This window comes from Motacilla alba, chromosome Z (assembly GCF_015832195.1).
Source record: "Motacilla alba alba isolate MOTALB_02 chromosome Z, Motacilla_alba_V1.0_pri, whole genome shotgun sequence".
Taxonomy (NCBI): Eukaryota; Metazoa; Chordata; class Aves; order Passeriformes; family Motacillidae; genus Motacilla; species Motacilla alba.
The window spans coordinates 70,754,686-70,765,346 of NC_052046.1; the positions used below are offsets into that span (position 1 = coordinate 70,754,686).

At 45.0% G+C, this 10,661-nt stretch overlaps 1 long non-coding RNA gene across 1 annotated transcript; it reads left to right on the forward strand.

Annotated features, from left to right (window-relative positions):
- Window positions 1–6,205: 6,205 nt before the first annotated feature.
- On the forward strand, window positions 6,206–10,408 carry LOC119695796. The gene is made up of 5 exons (XR_005255390.1): window positions 6,206–6,588; window positions 7,289–7,359; window positions 8,057–8,146; window positions 8,780–8,867; window positions 9,306–10,408. It is a non-coding gene; the product is annotated as an uncharacterized LOC119695796 (long non-coding RNA).
- The last annotated feature ends 253 nt before the right edge of the window (window positions 10,409–10,661 follow it).

A 10,661-nucleotide genomic window follows, 5' to 3' on the forward strand; every position in this document is an offset into this window, starting at 1 on the left:
GAGCAGTGGAGCTACCCCTCTCCCTGAGTGCTACTGCTGGGCTGTCAGTTTTGTTTTCAGGGTCTGTCAGCAGCTCCTTTCTAGTGACTTTGGTCACTGCTTGCTGTAGCGGCCCCACAGCTAAGTCTGGATGACAAGGCACACAGTACTGGCATTTGTGCTTACATCTGAAATTCCCAAGAGGCTGAGAGCTCAGACAGGGCCTGGAGGACCTCTTGTTTGTATTGAGTTTGAGAGCAGTTTGAGAAGGTGGGAGCTGAAGAAGAATGCTTCTGTTGAGTCCTGAACACTTCTCTGTGTGACAGAACCTGGAGGCAGTCTTCTGTCTTGCTGTTTAGGTTTTTGTCAGATAATCCCTGGTGCATCCCAGGCACCTGGTCTATTTGATTTTTCTGAGGAGAGAAACTTCTCTCTTCCTTGAGTCATATCCAAAGGATCCCACTCAGCAGATGTCTGTCAGCAGTTGCTTGGGACCACAGACCTACATGATGTTTTATGAACAATAAGAAACTTGCCCAGCACCAAAGCTGACATGCTTTTCTCAGAAACAGAGCTTTCTTATTACATCCCTTTTTTTGGTGGGAGGGGGGTGGGAGGTGGCAAAATTTCCTTCCAGGACTCCAACACCCAGTGGTCAGTTTATCTGCTGGTGCAAATCATTACATCTCCAGTCTGATCCACTCTCATTTACCATCTGTCTCCTTTGTTTTCCACAGGGGTCTCTGAGGGAGGGGCTTCAGGTCTGCTGAGGGAAATGAGCCTGTAATGGGAAGCGCATGAACACCTACAGACTGTGAGTGCTCCCCCACCCTCCTTCTCCTCCTCCTCCTCTTCCTCCTCCTCCTCAGGCCTGCCTACCCTTTGCTGTCTGCCATCCCTCCTACATGGTTTGAGACTGGCCAGATGTTTTCTGGGCTCAGAGCTCCTGGAATTTTCATTGCAGCTGACATTCTGGTGTGCTGTGGTGTCGGGTGACCTGCACTGAGTGCAGTGAAGAGGCACTGTCCTGACCTCTGAGGCTGGAGGCTTTACTGCCTTGTGAGGGAAGACTTGGGAGATGCACTGTTGTCCTGGAAATAAAGAGTCCCGCCAATGCCTTCTCTGGGCTTTACAGATTGTGTGCTTCATTAGATTATTATGTTTTTGCACTTATGGAGACAAAAGGGTGAGCATGGCTGTGTGCTAGGTGAGAAGCTCACCTCCTGTGGATGCTTTGTGGGGCTGTGCTGTCACCACAGGTGGCAGGCAAAGAGCAGAGAAGCAGATTCCCCACGAGAATGAGGGGGGGGACTCAACACCCTTTGGGCAGGTGTACTCTGTCAGCAGTGAGTGTCAAGTAAACAGAACTGTGCTCAAAAAACACCAAAATCCTGCCAGTGACACCAGGCTCAGAGACAGGTATTCCCCTGTAGGGTTTTCCTGTTTTCCCCATGCTTCCCTACACCTGGAAGGATAGAGAACAAACACTTGTTGAGGCCCTTTGGTCCCTCTCCCTTGCCCTCAGTCTTCTTGAAGGGAATTCATCTCTGCCCACCTGGAGAACCAGAAGTGGATAATAGCCAGGGGAGCACACCAGATAGAGAGTTTTCTAGTGACTTGCTTCACACAGAAAGGCAGCAGTTCCCAGTGTGCTGGCATGGGCCTGGCCAGCAGTTTGGGCCTCGTGTTCCTCTCAGAAGAGAGGCACTGACACACCTGCCCTTCTTTTTTCTTGGCTGGGGTGGTGGTGCAGGGGTAGGATGATGAGGCTGGGTCGCCTTTGGTGATTCCTCCAACCTGAACGGTGATCTTGGCTGTTGTTTGCCTGAGCCTCAGGTTCCAGAGCCTTGTTCCTGATATATGAGTGCAGCTGGGAAGGTGAGGGAAGCTGGGAGAGGATTCGCCTGCTGTCTTGAGAGGATACCTGTTTCTATCCTCTATCACCCCCACACCATTGCTTCGGTCAGTCGCCTTGATGCCTCAGGTTCTGGCTTTTATATTTTTCAGATTCTGTGCTGCTTTAGTCTGGGCTTCACATTGGGGGATGGTGAGATCCCTGCACAGAGCAGGGAGACAAAACTATTCCTTCTCTAGCTGGGGACCAAGGACAGATGATCCAAATCTCAGTCCAAGAGCACAAACAACGTGGCTGAAGAGAGGAAAACAAGAAGGATGGGACTTCTTAACCTAAAGCAGTAACTGGACAATTAACTCAAATGGTTATTTGGGTAAATGTAAAATATACTGGCAAATGGACCAGAACTTATAAAAGTGAGAGACCCCATGACTAGTTGAGAATTTTGTGACCATTTTGGTTCATCTTGGTGTAGCCCTGGCTGGGCTCTTGTGCTGCCCAAGGTGGATCCATTCAGGAGATCCTTTTAATAAATACCTGCTTTATTCTTTAACTCCAGCCTCTCTTCTAGGTCAGCCTTCACAAGGCATCATCCTCCTGCTGCCTGCTGGTGAGAGAATAGGGGATCCTTTGCTTCTTGTGGTGTGGCCAGCTCAGGGATGCACCTCTTGTGGTGCCTTTGCCTCGGGGATGGTAGAGAGTGGCTCCACCAAGTCAATCTCCTCCTTGGAGTCCCTGATACTTCTTCCCCTTCCTACTTCCTCCTGAAGCTCTGCCAGCAGGAGAGCAGATCATCCCCCTGGCCACACCTCGCCCTGCTGTTGTCCCTACTGCCCCTCTGCCACTCATGCCAAGCTCTGGTACTCCCTGCAGCCCAAGCCTGGGTGCCTGCATCTTTTCATGGAAGTTCCCTCTGGGTCACCACATCCTTTCGGGTGGGTGCAGAGGGCTCTCCACCCAGTGGATACCACAGCTGGGCTCCTTTCCTAGCGGGGTGACCGCCAGCTGAGCTCACCTCTAGCCCTTGGTGCACAAACTGCCCCATCCTCACTGCCTTCACTCCCTGGGGGCTGCTTTTGTAAGGGTCAAGGGGTGGCTGCTGTCCCTCCCTCCCTGACCCTCTCACTCTGAGTAAGGGCTGCTCTGAGTCAGAGCTTTGGCACTTCAGCACTCAGGGTCTGAGGTGTCTTGCTGAAGTCTCAGGACCAAGTCTCAGTCTAAAATTTGAGAGCTTTCCTGGAGATAAAGCCCTTATATTTTCCATTTTACGTTTTTCACCATGCTCAGAGAAAAAGAGTTAGAACCTGAGGTTCTAACAGGTGAAACACGTTATGCTTCTAAACATCTCCCAGCATTTCCCAAAGTTGCATTTAAGCCACAGCAGCTTATTTTTGTTGAGACAAATGAAATGGAAATCATGATTATTTTTTTTTTCCCTCCTCCACTTGTATGTGCTCAGACAACATAGCTGTTCAGATTCTTGCAGTCCACTCTTATCTTAGTGATACTCCTGAGAGGTGTGTGAGCAACATTTGGAGAAGCTGCTTGATGTTGTCGTTCACAATGGTAGTCACAACAGAGATCTTAAAACAAAGGGCTCTGTGTGTTTTTTCCAAGAGAAGCCACAGTAACAGGTTTCAGTGTAAATGAGAGTTGTATTGCCTTCCATCAGAGACGACTTGAAAATAAAGTACTTTGATGGTAATACTGCAGATGTCTGCAGGAAACCCAGCGCAGCCTTGAACACTGTAGTTAGATAGCTGTGCAAAAAAGTACATGAAGGGAAGAGCTAATGTGCAATACTTCTATTTAAGATAGAGGGAGGAAATAGAAATTGTGATAGCATGCTATTTCAAGTAATAATAGAAAGTACTTGATGTTTACATGGTGAATGGATCAATACTAATTCTGTAGTCAGGGCACATACAGTAGTTTGGATTATACAAGTGATAGATGCACTCGGTATAGCTGAAATTTCCACCCTGCAACATTTATTTCTCACTGCGTGTTAGATGGAATTTTCCACCCAACTATCTGAAAGGATTTGCATAAGAATGGTGATAGAGCAGTATTCTTTAATGATGTGCTTTTCTTTGTTAAACTTCAAAAATGTCTACGATGCATGATGAGGTTCGGATGAATTGCCAAGCTAATGCTTTTATATTTTCTTTAAAGAGCTTATCTTCACTGTGTTGTGGGAGTTACTTTATATTGTTGTCATAAAGGCAGCAGCAGTAAAGCCGACTTTGTAGCAACCCTGGTAGGTGCCCCCTCCTCCTTTACCTGCAGGTCTTTGGTGCTGCTGAAGGAGGCAGATCACCACATCTCTTACCCAGCACCTGTTTGCCCCGCTGTTAACTTGTTTGTGCAGCTTCTGTGGTGCTGCGCGTGACATGACTCACGGCTGGCTCTGTGTCATTTCACTCTTAAAACAATGGCCCCCTTGGCATTCAACCTAGATCAGGCTGCTGGACTGTTTGTAGAAACTGGGTCATAACCAGGATCTTCCCAGAATGACTTCTTGATTTAAAAGAAGCTCAGGGTTAAACAAAATGTGAAAAATCTTCTGCCGGTGGTGATTTTTACAGAATGATAGAGAAGACTCTTTGTCTTGTTCTTCAGTTCCTTGGAGCAGAAGCCAAATTTTTAAAATACGAGGGGGAAACTGCTTGAAATTGGTGAATTTTAGGAATGCAACCTGTTGAGAAGCAATATTTCCTTCCTTGGCCATTGGCCCAGTGAGTCACCTTCTAACCTGCACTGTAGTGAGGCTGTTCAGAAATCTCCTACAGCAGGAAAAATAAGCAATACAAGTGACTGCGAGGTTTGTCATCAATTCCAGTTCCATGTAGGGTGCAATGATTCCACTTTCACAACAGCTATTAGACAGAGAGGGGCTAATTCTGCTCTGAATCAAGACTTCTGTGGCACAGCATGAGTGTAACGGAGGAACAATTTGGGTTTTGTTGAGTTTGCTTTTTTGTTTTATATTTCCCTTTACTGATAATGGACATTAATTGGAAAGAATTTTGAAATTATTATGGAACAGAAATTATAACTTTTCCCCTGATGATCTGAGACACTGTTCTGGTATTGGACCTTGTGTCAAAATCACTTGTGGTTTTTTTTTTTTTTTGCTTGTGCTGCTGAAAGGATAACGGTAGCTGTGTATGCTGTACATGAACATTCTAGCTATATATGAGAGCCCAGAATATCCCATATGTTTACCTTGGTTGTCAGTCACACCCACAGGACAGTCACTCACCTTGCTGTGCTCTCCCCACTTCTTCAGCCTGTCCTCCTCCCCTCATTCCAAACTCTGTGTGGGAACAGAATGGCACAGGTATCTGAGATAGAAGCGGGGAAGAAGATTTTTATATCAAATCTCTTTCAAAACCAAGAAATAAACAAGCTTCGAAAATAAGCACTGCCTGCAGAAGTGAGCAACGGAACCCTAGAATCTGCACAGTGACTTCCTTTGTGGTCACTGCAGAATTGCTGCTTCAGCCCCACTGTCTTTAGTGTCATCCCCATGTCCCTGTCACTTTGTTGGTATCTCTCTCACCAGGCTCAGTGGCCCAAGGGGGACCTGCTGAGCCTTCCCCAGTGGCCCTGCTGGTGCAGTGGTGCCTGCTGGTCCTGCCAGAGCTGCTTGGGGTCCCTGTTGGCCCTTCTCTCCAGGGCATTGTATATTTGGGAACAAGTATTTTGTCTAAACCGTATTTTAAAAAAATGTGCTTGTGCTAGCATTTAGACCAACATGTTTGAAGCACAGAACCTTTAAATTCAAACTTGTAGCTTTAGTGTTCTGTTGTATCTTTAGTGAGTGACAGATCCTGTTGCTACTCTGTCTTGTGTGTAGCCCCTTTACCACAGAGTGCCCCTTGTCTTGCCTCTGGAAACCTTCCATGGTGATGGCACAGTGTGTTTAGGCTTCAAAATCCATTACCTGGGTTCAGGAAGGGAGGATGTCCAAGATATGAAGCCTCTAGTTAATGGAACTGGTACTAGGATGTACACAAAGGTGACCTAATGGAGGAGGGGACACTAAAAAGGTCGCTCTACTGATGCTAGAGCTGAATGCATGAGAAAAATGGGGGGAAATAGCAAGGTCAGCTTTAAAACACAAATGGTTCTCTGCTTGACTGCTATTGTACTTTCCCCCCACCCTCTGAAAACATGCAGAGCTGGTTTCTGCAGTGCTCTTCCATTCAGATGACAAAAGAAATGCCTCTGTGGCCTGGTTCCTGCACCACTTCCCACTGCAGGTGTGCTGCCCCACAGGGCTGCTCTGTGGTGCTGGCTGAGGCGTGCAGGCACTGGGGCAGCTATGTCTTCTTGGAGTGGTGGGGTCCCATCAGATGTCACAGGCCTGACCAGAGTTGCTAGTTCTGTCTGCTAAAAAGGTTTAAAAAATTATACTCAACTCCAAAGAGCAGCCAGAGAGAGCACGAGATGAAGCTGCACGTGAGTTTCTTGCTGTATTTTACACTCTGCTCTTGGTTGCTGCTCTGCTGCAGCCCTGTCTGACACCTCAGCATGCCAGCTGCCCTCATTTTGCACAACAACCATGTCCCAATTACTGCAGTTGATGTTGTGATGCTGTTTATATCTGTTTTCTGGCTGGGAACTCAGAGGCATCACCTTTCCTCAGGTCTGTGCCTGGTGACTCTGGGCTGGAGTGTTCTGCTGTGGCTGGACAGTCCCAGCCCCCAGTATTTGTCTTTTGCCAGTCTCCCCCTCTCACCCTGCAGGTGAGCAAATACCTGTTTTGTGGAATGTGAGAGGGAAGTGGCTCCCAGGCTGCAAGGCAGCTGTTTTGGGTTTAGCTGGCATGATGGGGAGTGGTGTCAGTTTGTGTGGCACTGCATGAGACACTCTCAGGTCCATGTCTCTTTGCTTTCTGCATTTTATGCCCATGCCCAGTGCTGTTTTAATTTGGGGTTTGTGTTTAGCTAACCTGTGTGGTGGGACTGAGGAGTAACTGCTGCCTTTGTGTCAGCAGAAGACATGGGTTTCGTAAAGGTGTGACCATGAAGATAAAGATTTATAACAGTGCAGGAGAAAAAGCCCAGAAATTATTTGAGAAGCCACACTATGAAGGATAAATGTTACAGGAAGCATTAGCTTTCTGTAAAAATTCCTTTGCCTGTGAGGAATTTAATACACAGCCTTGGTGAGAGAAGAAATTTTACCTCAATGATGTTTTGAAATGCTTTATTTAAGAATTAGATGTGAGGAAAACCTTGTCTTTCTTCAGTTTAGACTATTTGCATTTAGATACTTTAAATAATTTCTTTAAGCAATGATGCTGAGTAACTCCTAGATACATAAATACTGTTTATATATAAATTATATGTGCTGTATTTTATACACATGCATGGTTGTTTTACTTTCTCTCTTGTCTTTCTGTCTGTACAGCAATCTTCTGTGCATTTTTTTTTTCTCCAACAGGCACTTAGAAGAGGATCCGATCGCAGCTGAATTGTACAAGCCTGCTTCTTACTACATTAAATGACAGCAAGGTTTTTTATCATTGCAGTTTGGAATAATAATTCTCTCTAAGATGAAAAAAAATCCCATCATAATTTATTTTTTTCCGGATGAGAGGTGTTAAATGGGCAGTGCTGGAGACTAAGGTTTCTTTTGGATGGGTACACCTTGACATCCATCTCAGTGACTTCTCTTGCTGCATTTGGCTTGACTTAGGCTGCATCAGTTTTGGTGTTGGTGGTTTTGTTTTTTTTTTTTTTTTGTGAAGCCTTCATAGAACACCAATGTGTTTTGGATTAAGACAGTTCAAAGAAAGAATTTTGTTTTCCCCCCCCCCCCCCCCCTAGTTCTCATATTTCTGAAGTCTAGAAAAACTCAAGCCTCATTCTTACAGCCTCTTGAATGTTGTACTGTTATTTAGTTTACACTCTTTCATCAGATTGGTCAGGCAGTCCTGCCCTATGATTGTAGGCTTGGATTTGATTAAGAAATGTCTGATGGAGAGTGAAGCTTTTGGAAAAGCTTTTTTGGAAAATTACCTTCCTCTAATGATGCCCAGTGGTGGAGTCCCCTCTTGGGGAGATTCTCATCTGCTCCTTCCACAAGCATTTCTACAGTGCACCAATTCTACCCTCCTGATTTTTCCTGAAAGATAAAATGTACCTCTCCATGTTTCCCAACCCCTGTTTCATCACAGATTGTGTTCTCAGCTGCACTTTCTTTCTGCAGGTTTCTGCCACTTCTGATGGCAAGACAATTCTTTGTTTGGTAAATATTGAGAGCTGTCTGTCCTTGGTGTGTGCTTAGAACAAACTGCAGGTAAATGCTTACAAGTAATGATCTGTCCTGACTGTTGCATGAAGCTTTCCAAAAATAGTTTTCTATAAGCAAAAATAATCCTGAATTTTGATATAAATAGAAAAATGCTTCAGGTCTTCTCCTTAATGCTGGTCTAGGAGACCTAAAAATGAGAGGTCGAAAACACTTTCAGGAGAGACTCCAGATATCAGGGCATCTTAGCCAAAAGATACTCAAGGTCTTTTGAAGGGGCTTCTATTTTGAAGGAATGATGGGTACCCATCTTTTAAAAATTGAGGGATTTTGTGACAGTTGAAGTTTGACGTGAGTTGATATTGCCTTTTTTATTGTCTTGGTCAATTTCTGTATCGGTGTATTATCTCACAAGCTGTCCTCTGTAACAAGACCCATCTAAATGCTTGAGGTTTTTTCAATTCATTTTGACGTTTTTTAAAGTGAAGAAAGTTTGCAGTAAATGAGTTATTAACGCGAAGAACTGAATGCATATGGTCCTTTTGAAGTATTCCCACCTGCCCCCATGAGATTTCTGTGGAAATAGTAATTGATATTTCATGTATTTGTCACTTGACATGAAATGCTTACCTTACCTGAATGGCCAGAGGCTGTGACTGAAATTTAACTCTATTTTGCAAGGTGCTCTACAGATGGAGACCATTTGATGTCCTCTGCATCAGGACTTGCATTTGACAGATGAAGGGCAGGATGAAGAAGCACCAGAGAGGTTTCTATTGCTCTGTTTTTGGTGAGGTTTTTGTGGTTCCCTCATCAGTTTGATGTCTTCCAGAAGTGCATTAAATAATGGGGTTAGTACTTGTCATGTTCGGTGATCTGCCTGAGCCCTGGGCTCAGCTCTGAGGGAAGTCATAGTGGTGAAAACAGGGTGAGTGGCCACGCAGGTTTTTTTGGGGGGCTTCCCTGGGTGCTGTGGCTCTGCTCCTGGGGAGATGCTATGCTGGGAATGCTGGATTGCTGAGGACAGGGTGTCCCAGTCGTGCCAGGCTGCGGTGCTTCAATTGCTGGCCCTTCTGGGGCCACCTCTTGTTGCAAAATGGTCCCACTGCCTTTTGATGCAGCTGGCTTGGAGCATTGCTTTGTGGAATTTTGCTCACTTTCACTAGCTTGTAGACACTATCTTTTTCCTTCTCCTTTCTTCATACAGGCAATCAATCACCTCCTTGCTCAGTTACAGCTGCCTTTGGACCAGGGCTGACATCTGGAAGCACCCACACCACTTAAGCCTGCTCTCTCCCAGGGCCCTGCCTTTGCATGAGGTTTTGATTTACTGTTTACTATTTCAGGCTTGTAACAAGTAGGCATCCCAAAGCCTTTTAGACACACTTACTGTCTGAGTCAGATAGTCCAAGAGGTCATGTACAGATTGAGACTGAACAGTGAAACATCTGCATACGCTTAACCTTGCTTCACTTCTGGCATTGCTCTTGAGTGTTATTTGGGCTTTGATCAGACCTATTTATTCAGCCCAAGATCTTTCCTGTTCCTTAATATCCTTTCACATGCCTGCTTCTCCAGACTCTGGAGTCTCCCCGTGTTTCTGAAGTCAGGTTTTGCATCTGCCTTTTCACTTTTAATCCAAAATGGCCAGTGGGAACAGCATGTTTTTGTAACTGTAGGTCCTCTTTGTCAAGGGGTTAGTTGACAAGACAATACATATACCCTCAGGAGCTGATCTGTTTGTCAGACTCGAAAAACTGGTTCATCTCAACAATAGCCATTTCTTTGTGCAAGGGACTCTGTCTGAATGACATGGGCAATTATCTATTTAGAGTGCAAATAACCTCCATTTTCATAACACATTTTGCAGCTGTGCAAAACCAACCCATGGTACATAGATTCCCAAAACATGGAACCTGGCTTTTATTGCCCTGTTAACTGTTTACCAGCATCTTTGTCTCATGAGCTATGGACTTTTCTGCCCTGGGTGTGCTGAAAAACAGCACACGCTTCAGGCTCCTAAGAAGTTTCTAAATTGAGCACTAGATATTTTTATCAAAGACCAGAGTCAAACTTAAATCTTTCACTAGTAGACGGAAGCCTCTTAGGAATGAAATTTACAATGCCAAGATTTCTCTATATGCATATATCCCTTACGATACTGTCCTAACTAGAAGCTGCTATAATTCATTTTATTTTGCAGAGCTTTCTGGTGAATTATTTTCTTTCTCAGTAATTTCTCCGTTTAGGAACCCTCCTGAGAAATCTTTGCTGTATTAGCTTGAGCTTTGCGGCATCTTTATCTTTAAATAGCTCTTTTAAATTTGCTTAGGCAAATCTGGGGTTTCGTCTGTCTTCAGCGGTATTAAAATAGTATCTGAAGGGAGTGTTACCTGGGTAAGAAGACACACCACTAGACGATACTATAAATGAGAGACAGATGGATTGCTGCTCAGAGACAACAAGATTATGGGTAGAAACCTGTTTACCTTTTGCAATACAGCCGCTGAGCTGAACAAGTCATCAGAACAGAACGGAGCTGAATAATGCATGGCTCTAACAG